We start from the raw sequence: 10,623 nt of genomic DNA on the forward strand, positions 1-10,623 counted from the left end.
CCAGGCTGAAGTGCAATGGCACAATCTCAGCTCACTGCAACCTCTGCCTCCTGGGTTCAAGCGATTCTCCTGCCTCAGCCTCCCAAGTAGCTGGGATTACAGGTGCCTGTCACCATGCCCGGCTAATTTCTGTATTTTTAGTAGAGATGGGGTTTCACCATGTTGGCCAGGCTGGTCTGGAACTCCTGACCTCAGACGATCCACCCGCCTTGGCCTCCCAGATGAATCCTAGAATTTTGCATACATTAAATTTTATTAAAATATTTATTGACAAATAAATTTGGAAAACAAATTTTATCATTTCTGCATTATTTAAACACTTAACACTTTGATATCATGATGTATAATTTGTGTCTTGCTTTCTAATTTTAATAGAAAATTTTGAATATTTCAGTAGAAATGCAATCTCAAAAGTATAAAAATAATTTAATTTTTAACATTTAATTTAAATGTTTGATAAGATATATTCAAGATTTGTGTACTTATGATAAATTATATTTTAATATTTTATATCATTGGGAATGAGTACAGGTTGAAATCATGATAAATGTAGAAAATACAAAAATGTAATTCAGTTAAGTAGCTGAAAAGGAAAAGCAAATGTCATTACAAGAGTGTGTATTTATCAAGGTAGGGGGATAAAATGTATGTTATTTAACAGTTAGTTGATTTGAGTTGTAACTTTTAGATGCTTACATCTACAATGTGAGAGGCATCATTTGGCCTTTTGCCGTGGACCCCACAAATATTACGGGTAAGCCTGAAAGACAAGGATGGAAATGAAATCTCATTAGTTGAGAGAGGGACCCATTGTGTGTGTGCTGGGCTCAGACTTGGGTGGGTGAAGTGGGGAGCACAGGAAGACTGATTGGAGAATGTCCATCTCCAGAATTGCTGGTTATGGCCCTGGTGTAATTGTTTGCTGTCACCAGCAGAGGTTCTGTGGTAGGGGCTGAGAGGAAGTAGGCTCAGCTTGAGGGCAGAATTGAAGCCAGCAAAGGACTTAACTGCAAACAGGATCATTGAGGCAAATATTTGTTTATACAGAAAAGTCAGAGGCAGTGGTGGTGGTGGTGGTTGGGGTAGTGAGGAGAGCAGACAGGAAATGCCTGCCCTTCCTCCTCTCTGGAGGTTCCAGTGGCACAGCAGCACCCTTGGATACAGGCTCCCAGAGGCCAATTGTACTGGACTCCAGGGAAGCTTCCAACACCAGTCAGGATTGTCCCAGGCTCTGAGTTGGTGAAACACATCACTGATTCCTGCTCAATGGGATAAGAGAAAAAAAAAAAAAAAAATGAGGGATATTTTTAATCTATCCCATGTGATTAACAATAGCATTTGCAGCAAAGTCTTATGAACAGTTTAGTCATAAACACCTCACCAGGCATGTCTCCTATGACAAAATTGATGTTCTGTCTGTGATCAGCTCTGCTGGGTTACTGCGGCTGAGCCAAGATTGATGGTGTGTTGTCATTGTGCCAGTTGCTGAACTAAGCGCTGAGAGAACCTCGGGCAGGAAAGAACGGCTATCAGCGTTGAATGGGTTGCTTCAGCTGAAAGAGAGAAAATTGTGCCTTTGAGAAACAGCCACTGAAACAAATCAGAACAATTTAAAAATAACCTTGTGGGGCTATTCATTTGGCTAGCAGAGAGTGCATGTTTTTTACCAAAGTAATCGCCATCGTTTGCAAACAGTGTCACCTAAGCCCAAATTGATGATTGCCTTTCCCAAGGTGAAACGTTAGTGCCAGTCATAAATTATCCAAAGACCATGAAGGGAGGGGTTTGCCATGTTCATTTCTGTGCCTCCAGGACCTAGTTCAGTTGTTCTCAACCCTGGCAGCCCATTATAAACATCAGGGGAGCTCTAATGCCTAAATCCCATTACAGACCAATTAAATCAGAATCTCTTAAACATTGGGTGCTGGCACATCCCTTTTTTTTTTTTTTAAGTTTCCCAGGTGACTGTAAAGTGCAGTCATAGTTGGCATCTGCTAGGCCAGCTATCGAGCTATCAATTACATAGTAATCGCTCAATAAACATTCAATAAACTGAATCTGGCATAAGTAGTTTTGCAGATTCCACTTTAACTTAGAAAAAGAAAAGGATGGCTGGGCACAGTGGCTCATGTGTGTAATTCCAGCACTTTAGGAGGCAGAGGTGGGTGGATCACTTGAGCCCAGGAGTTTGAGACCAGCCTGGGCAACATAGTGAGATCCCATCTCTACTAAAAAAAACAAAATGGATGAGGAGAAGGCGGCAACCTTCTATTGCCAAACTGCTGCAGACAGAACTAGAACATTTTATCTAGACGTATAGTCTCATGGCTATTAAAAAGATGTGTGGGGTGATTTCCAATGTGAGGTGATTTCAGGCTTTTTTAGGTAGTAGCAAGGTGATAGCCCAGGGCTGTGATGAAAACATTAGAATTTTCAAGTTGTATCACATTGCCACATTTTGTAGAATAAAAAATATCTATTCAGATTTGCCCATCTGTGCATTTATCTAAGATAGATGCAGCATCCTTTGACACCTGGAGGAAAGTGAGGGCTAGGGTCCCTAGCAAAGGGACAAGAATGATCATTCTCTATGTGTAAAAAATGTGTAACTCCAGACCACTCAGTTCTGGGAGCGTTGCATTTGTGCCAAAATGTGTGTCTAGATTTAAGAGGGTCTCTACTTTATATACTTTGCAATTGTTCAAGACCAAAGAATTATGTAAGAATTTGCATACAAGATAAACATTAACACATTGAACTAACATCTCTAATGTTAATGAATGTATTGACAGCAAATGTTAATGACTCTTACTTTTCCTTTCTCTTATTCCATGGGTAGGGGAATGAGTGTCTACTTATGCACAGACGGCTACTTTCAGTAGTATTTTAAATTACAACTGGTTCTTTATGGGAAGTTTCCTAATTTGGATTATTGGCTGTATATGGCTGAGTTCCAAGAGTGAGTTATGACTATCAAAAGAAGAACAGTATACTAGTGTTGCAACGTTTTTCCTTGTTACTTTGTACCCTCTAGTAACTTGTCTTAATAAAAAAAGAAACATGCTTGGGTTGCTTAATAACTTATATAAGCTACCTTAAGTTATAAAAATTATAAAAGAATAAGTGCAAAAATGAATAGATGATAGATAGATGTTAGCTGGAGGATAGATGATAGAGAGAGATATATATATATAGATGGATGATAGATAGATGATGGATAGATGATAGATGATAGTAGATAGATTATAGATAGATAGATGATAGATGATTAGATAGATAGATGATAGATAGATAGATAGATAGATAGATAGATAGATAGATATGAATGACCCAACTGCAGATACCTTAGACACCCGTGACTGCCCCATGATATCTTCTGGGATGCAAAACTGGCCCATCTTAGTTATCGTTTCATTCAGATTTTGTCTCTGTAGAAGGAGCTATTACCTAGTCATTGATAGGGAACCTAATATTGACTTCATTTAATGTAAGATTATGTTCTGTTGTGGTCATTAACTCATAATTTCAGATGTTTCTTGTGTCCTTGTTGCTGTAATGGACAATAAGGATAGCATAAAATGAAATGTTTAGAGTATATCACAAGAATAGAAATATTTTTCAAAAACATACAACTTGACCTTTCATTGTCTTTACTGCCTTATACATTTAATAAACAATGGCAAGGTTTTGTTTTAGAAGTTTGCTGCCACTTGTAAGATCAGAAAAATGTTACTAAATCTTGAGAATTTTAGAGTTAGAGACCTGGAATTATCTAGTCCGCTTTATAGATAAGGGAACCTGAAACCCAGAGAGACTGATTTGTCTTAGACCATGTAACAGCACACACGGAACTGGGGTCCAGCTGGAATTTAACCAGGAAAGCTTGGTCAGGAAACAACACCTAATGGGGGCCCATTGTGACATACAGAATTGACAGAGTCCTACTTTTTTCTACTATGAATAGAGAAACTCTATTTATCAAGGCAAAGAGACTAGGGGGGTAGGGATGGGGAGGAATAACAAGTTGGGGAAAGGGAGGGTAAATGTTTATCTTTGCTAGGAGTGAGCATAGCTGTAGATAATATCTTTCCACTAGCTGTGGGCACTGTTGGGATTTTGTTGGGAATTGGCCACTTGGGAATTGACAGCATTCTGAACTTAGTTGGTAGCCCCATCTTATCATTTGCAGAATTGACTTAAGGTGCCTCAGTTCTGTCCTCTTCACTAATTGACCCCTCAGCATGACAACTGAACCGTCTCACACTGATAATAATCCTATTAATATAAGTTGCAAGTGGTTCCCACTACAGTGTACCATTTGAGTCAATCTAGTTTTGCAACTGTCTCTGGGACTCAACTTCTAGCCCAGACATTTTAGGGATACAATACAAGAGATGTTCAAAAAGTTCATGGAAAATGTGTACTATGGAAAAATTATGCATGGCTTCCAATGTCTTTTTTGGCACCAAAATAAACTCATGCTAATTTGTTATAACACGTGTGAACAGGATCTAGCTCGAGGCACTAAGAAGGATAAGACATCCGTTTGAAAAAGTCCATATAACAGCAAAATGAATTCTGCTGAAATTGAAGCAAAAACAAACATCAAATTGATGGTGAAGCTTGGTGAAAGAATGGTGAAAGCATTAACGATTTACAAAAAGTGTATGTCTCAAAGAAATCAGCAATTTACAAATGGATAACTTGTTTTAAGAAGGGTCGAGATGATGTTGAAGATGAAGAGCTCCGCAGCAGACCATGCACATCAATTTGCAAGGAAAAAAATCATCTTGTTTGTGCCCTAATTGAAGAGGACCAACAACTAACAGCAGAAACAATACACAACACCACGGACATCTCAACTGGTTCAGCTTACCCTATTCTGGCTGGAAAATTTAAATCGAGCAAACTTTCCACTTGAAGAGTACCAAAATCGTTGCACCTAGATCAGGGGCAGAAAAGAGCAGAGTTTTCAATGGGAAATTTAAACAACTAGGATCAAGATCCTGATGCATTTCTTTGAAGAATTGTAACGGGAGATGAAACACGGCCTTACCACTATGATCCTGAAGACAAAGCACAATCAAAGCAGTGGCTACCAGGAGGTGGAAGTGGCCCAGTCAAAGCGAAAGTGGTCAAGAGCAAAGGTCGTGGCAACAGATTTTTGGATGCTCAAAGCATTTTGCTTGTTGACTTTCTGGAGTGCCAAAGAATGATAACATCTGCTTATTATGAGAGTGTTTTGAGAAGGTTAGCCAAAACTTTAACAGAAAAATGTCTGGGAAAGCTTCACTAGAGAGTCATTTTCCACCACAACAATGCTCCTGTTCATTTCTCTCACCAAACAAGGGCAATTTTGCCAGAGTTTCAATGGGCGATCATTAGGCATCCACCTTACAGCCCTGATTTGGCTCCTTCTGATTTTTTTTGTTTGTTTGTTTCCTAATCTTAAAAAAAATCTTTAAAGAGCACCCATTTTTTTTGGTCAGTTAATAATGTAAAAAGGGGCCAGGCATGGTCAGTTAATAATGTAAAAAGGGGCCAGTGCTGTAATCCCAGCACTTTGGGAGGATGAGGCATTTGGATCACGAAGTCAGGAGTTTGAGACCAGCCTGACCAACACAGTGAAACCCTGTCTCTACTAAAAATACAAAAATTAGCAGGGTGTTGTGGTGTGCACCTGTAATCCCAATGACTTGGGAGGCTGAGGCAGGAGAATCGCTTGAACCCGGGAGGCGGAGGTTGCAGTGAGCCGAGATCGCACCACTGCACTCCAACCTGAGCAACACAGCAAGACTCCATCTAAAAAAAAAAAAAAAAAATGTAAAAAGGACTGCACTGACATGGTTAAATTCCCAGGACCCTCAATTCTTTACAGATGAAATGAATGGCTGGTATCATCACTTACAAAAGTGTCTTCTTAACTTTCATGGGGCTTATGTTGAGAAAGTTTATGGTTTTTATTTTTATCTTTTAATTCAATTTTTCCACTAAATTTTTGAAGTCTCCTCATAAAAGTAACATGACAAACTAAACATTGATATCACAGTGATGAATGATAACAGCATTCCTCAGCAATTATATTTTATAGAGTCTGCAGAGGAAGGAAAGAGTGAATTATTTCATACCAATTGATATGTTACTAAGATTGACTTGAATGGGGTTCTGTTGCATTGTCCGCATGCAGGCAAGCTCAGGGAGGTTAGGTCACTTATTTGCAAATATTTTCAACCCAGGGATTTGCTGCTCAAACAAGGTTTTTTTTTTTTTTTTTTTTTTTTGGTAGTGAAAAGTGAATTTGGGAGTCTGAAGACCTGGGTTTGGAAGCCAGTTATGCTAGGAGGGAGTTACTTGAGGTTGCATTTTCCCTCTCTGGGCCTCATTTCTCCATCTGTGTAATCAGGTAGTGACACTAGCAAGTCTCTGGATTTTCTTTTGGTTCTAACACTCTAGTATCTTATGATTCTAATTATTTCTTCTATCCTCTTTCCCATACATAGATCCCTGATAGCAGTATGTGGAGAGGGGGACTTGCAAGCTGGCCCATGCTTGGGAATTAAGCACTGGTCTATTTACAACTAGTCCACCAGCTGTGGCCTCTGTCACCAGGCTGCTTCCTGTCTTGGACTTGTCACCTATAAACCTCACTGAGCGTGCTCATCATTCCTTTTTCTCTTGAAAAAGCCACTCGCTTCTAAGAGACTTCGAATTCTTTTCCTGAACCATAACCTCTCCACCCTCTAGTAAGGGAGAGGCTAGTACAAAAGTTTCCCTTTCTGTGCTAAGTACCTAATTTTAGACCTCAGTCTCAAGCTACATAGGGGAAATTGTCTACTTGGAAACCTGTTAATACAGCCTCATGAGACAAGCCATATTTTTATTTGGTGATTTTGAGACCTGAAATATAAAAGATAACTTTAAAAATACTTTTGACACTTTAAATTTCATTTTTGGTTCCAAAAAAGCATCTAGTACATATGAACTTACACTTTTAGAAATACACTACATATGATCAGCTATGCTTTCTGTTGATCTTTACCCTTCTATAGTTCCTTGCGCTTTCTTTATATTGGGATTCTTTGATCCTAGAGTAAGCATTTTACCCAGGAAATGAAAGTCTGTTGTTTTCTCTGACAACCTTTATTTTGTATTTCTTTGGGATAGATTCCTGAGTCATGTAACCAGTGAAAAAAATGCCAAGGTCTTTTATTAAAATTTCACTGGAGTCTGTGAGACAGCAAAGAATTACAGCAGCATTAGAACATTATTTGACCTAAAAGGATTTGACCGTTCTAGGATCCAAATTCTCTCTCTACAGATAAGCAAACAGACCCAGAAAGGCAAAGTAACTTGTCTGGGGTCACAGAAGTTGCAAGGAACACAAAAGGAGAAATAAAACATTGGTAGCTTAATTCTTAGCACACACATTTTTAGGAGGGTGGGAAGGTAGAGTGAATGGAACCAATCCTTTTGGTGTCTTCATGCTCTAAGGAAGCTCATTTTTCAGTGTTGCATTTTAATGTTTTGTTATTGCTTTATATTTTAACATTTTTCATTTTAACATTTTGTTATTGTTTTATATTTTAACAAAAATCTCCAACGTTCTAAAATCATCTCCAACATTATAAAATATATCTAATATGTATTGCAAGAATATCTTCTCAGACCAGGGTAGTAAACTCAAATGCCTCAGGGGTCCGGCAGGGAGTGGGGAACAAAGCCAATAGGAATAGGCGCTTCTGGCAAAGCCTTCCAGTCACCCTGCCCTCCCCCTTTCTCCTTCTCTGACACAGACAAAACGCTGGACCAACAGAACAGTGCTGCCCCTGGGCGACCAATGGACTCCTCCTAATGGCGACTGCAGGTTCTTTTACTGTAACACATACAAGCAAGGATTCCTTCTTCGCCTGCTCATCCCCAACACAGTACCTTCCATTTCATAGGTAGCCAATAAATGTTTTTTCAGTGGGTTAGTGTTTAAATCTGTATTGAGACTGGAAGTTTAAATTCAATATAATCATCTGCTTTTGTGAAGATAAAGTAGTTCAGATCTTGAGAAAAATTTTTCTAAAATTTACTGTGTAGAGTGTGCCAATTTTTAAACTGTGAGTACCTTGGGAAGGCCATCAGTCATTCTCATTTTTTGTTTCTTTTTGAGACAGGGTCTTCTTTCACCCAGGCTGGAGTGCAGTGGTGCTATCTCAGCTCACAGCAACCTCCTCCTCCCAGGCTCAAGTGCTCCTCCTACCTCAACCTCCTGAATAGCTGGGACCACAGGCATGTGCCACCATGCCCAGCCAGTTTTTGTATTTTTGGTAGAGATAGGGTTTCACCATGCATGTCGCCCAGGCCAGTCTTGAACTCCTGAGCCCAAGTTATCTGCCCACCTCGGCCTCCCAAAGTGCTGGGATTACAGGCGTGATCCCCTGTGTCCAGCCAGTCATTCACAACTAATGTGAATCAATCGCATTTGCTTTGCTTTCTTCCTCAATTGCATTTAGACGGAGGATGAGGTAGAGGAAAAGAAGAATCTTATGCCTGTCGTGGGGAGTGGGGAGGCTGGCCTCACTGCAAAAATGGACTACAGGAAGAAAGGGCTTTGGAAGGCAGAATGAAAAGCAGAAAGAAAGATGAGAGTAGTAAACAGTGCCTATTTCACAATTTGGTTTAAGGCTGACATTGTGGGATTCCAATATGAAGGAAATGGGTTCACTTTCAGATGCAGATGACTCATAAGCAAGCTCATTATAAATCCTTCGGAAAAAAATTGAGCCCAGTATTCTTTCTTTATCTGAATCTTTTTCTGCCTGCAAGCTCAATCTCTTTCTCTCTGTCTTTCTCTGTCTCTTTCTCTGTCTCTCTCTCCAAACCACTATACCAGATAAACATATTTCCCCATTTATCATTGAGGCCAGGTATCTTCAGTTACATCACCATCATTTCAACCACAACATAGCCTGGAGTTCATCACACCCCATCAGGGCTTCAGGCAACCTGCCCGACACATGTGTTTGGTTAGAGGGAATCAGGAGCAGAAGTGCTCTGAATTGCACTTTTCAAAACCTGTTACGCACTCATGCCAACAGATGGGGAAAATTTCCTTCCAAAGCTGCCAGGAAGAGCCTCCAGCTGTTTTCACTGAGCTAAAGTGCACCTGCACCAGAGGCTGCTTGTTATAGCAGCTGCCAGGATGTGTTGGGGAAGCAAGCCACACTTAGCATCATGCAGTGGTGTCATGGACAATTGGAAGCCAACAAGATTTAGAGAAAAGGATGCTGGACTTCACACCAGATGACCTGGGTTTAGTTTCTAGCGCTGCCCTTTCTTCAAAGATGTTTTTGTTGTTGTTGTTTTGTTGTTTTTGTTTGTTTATTTGTTTTTGAGACCGAGTCTCGCTCTGTCACCCAAGCTGGAGTGCAGTGGCGTGATCTCGGCTCACTGCAAGCTCTGCCTCCTGGGTTCACACCATTCTCCTGCCTCAGCCTCCTGAGTAGCTGGGACTACAGGTGCCTGCCACCATGCCTGGTTAATTTTTTTTTTTTTTGTATTTTTAGTAGAGACAGGGTTTCACCATGTTAGCCAGGATGGTCTCAATCTCCTGACCTTGTGATCCACCCGCCTTGGCCTCCCAAAGTGCTGGGATTACAGGCGTGAGCCACCGTGCCCAGCCCATGGGTGGTCTTGTGTAAGTCCCTCAACCTCCCCAGCTTTAGTCTCCTTGTCCATAAATAGATTCTTACCCCTGCTCTGCTTCTCAATTATAGCTGCTATTTCTTTAGCTTCTAGTCTATGCTTTTGAGACCGAGTCTCACTGTGTCGCCCAGGCTGGAGTGCAGTGGCACAATCTCAGCTCACTGCAACCTCTGCCTCCTGGGTTCAAGTGATTCTTCTGCCTCAGCTTCCCAAGTAGCTGGCACTACAAGCATGAGCCACCACGCCCAGCTAATTTTTGTATTTTTTTTTAGTAGAGATAGGTTTCACTATATGTTGGCCAGGCTGGTCTTGAACTCCTGACCTCAGGTGATCCACCCCCTTGGCCTCCCAAAGTGCTGGGATTACACATGTTGAGCCACCGTACCCGGCCTAACATAAATTTCTTAAATAAGCAGCCAATAGAGTCTTTTCAGGCCAGTGTCAAAACTGAACCATGCAAGATTTTCTTCAACATCGTAAGGAGGTTTTAGTAATAGGGAAAAGAAGATGTGGGATTAATCTCTTTCATGCCAGCAAAGCATGCTTTTTTCAGATCCCTGTTTCTTCATGGCTTCCAAGGTATCTGCAAGTCTTTCTTCTACATACACCTCTCTGACTCATATGGCCAAGTGGAAATTGTGTACTTTACAAAAGAGTTACCCAGACCTGGGTTGGAAACTCAGCTCAACCACTGACACATGTGTGTGCCAAGCAAGTTAGTTAACTTCTATATCTCCTGACAATGGAGGTGATAAAACCTAAAACCTGCCTCTTGGGAAAGGTAAAGAGTTAATATATGTAATGTACTAACACCAAGTAGAACCGTATGTAGCTGGTGTGTGTGTGTGTGTGTAGCTACATGAATGAAATGCATTGATGGGGTTCAGGACATGTTACTCAAAATTATGGCAGCTTGGCATTTGGAAAAAC

General features: G+C 40.6%; 1 long non-coding RNA gene across 1 annotated transcript; it reads right to left on the reverse strand.

Moving 5' to 3' along the window:
• Window positions 1-535: 535 nt before the first annotated feature.
• Window positions 536-4,942, reverse strand: LOC144334818 (uncharacterized). The gene is made up of 3 exons (XR_013405058.1): window positions 4,877-4,942; window positions 1,382-1,553; window positions 536-1,259 (listed from the first exon to the last, which is right to left on the reverse strand). It is a non-coding gene; the product is annotated as an uncharacterized LOC144334818 (long non-coding RNA).
• Between the last annotated feature and the right edge of the window lie 5,681 nt (window positions 4,943-10,623).

The sequence above is a fragment of the Macaca mulatta genome, chromosome 15, assembly GCF_049350105.2.
Source record: "Macaca mulatta isolate MMU2019108-1 chromosome 15, T2T-MMU8v2.0, whole genome shotgun sequence".
NCBI lineage: Eukaryota > Metazoa > Chordata > Mammalia > Primates > Cercopithecidae > Macaca > Macaca mulatta.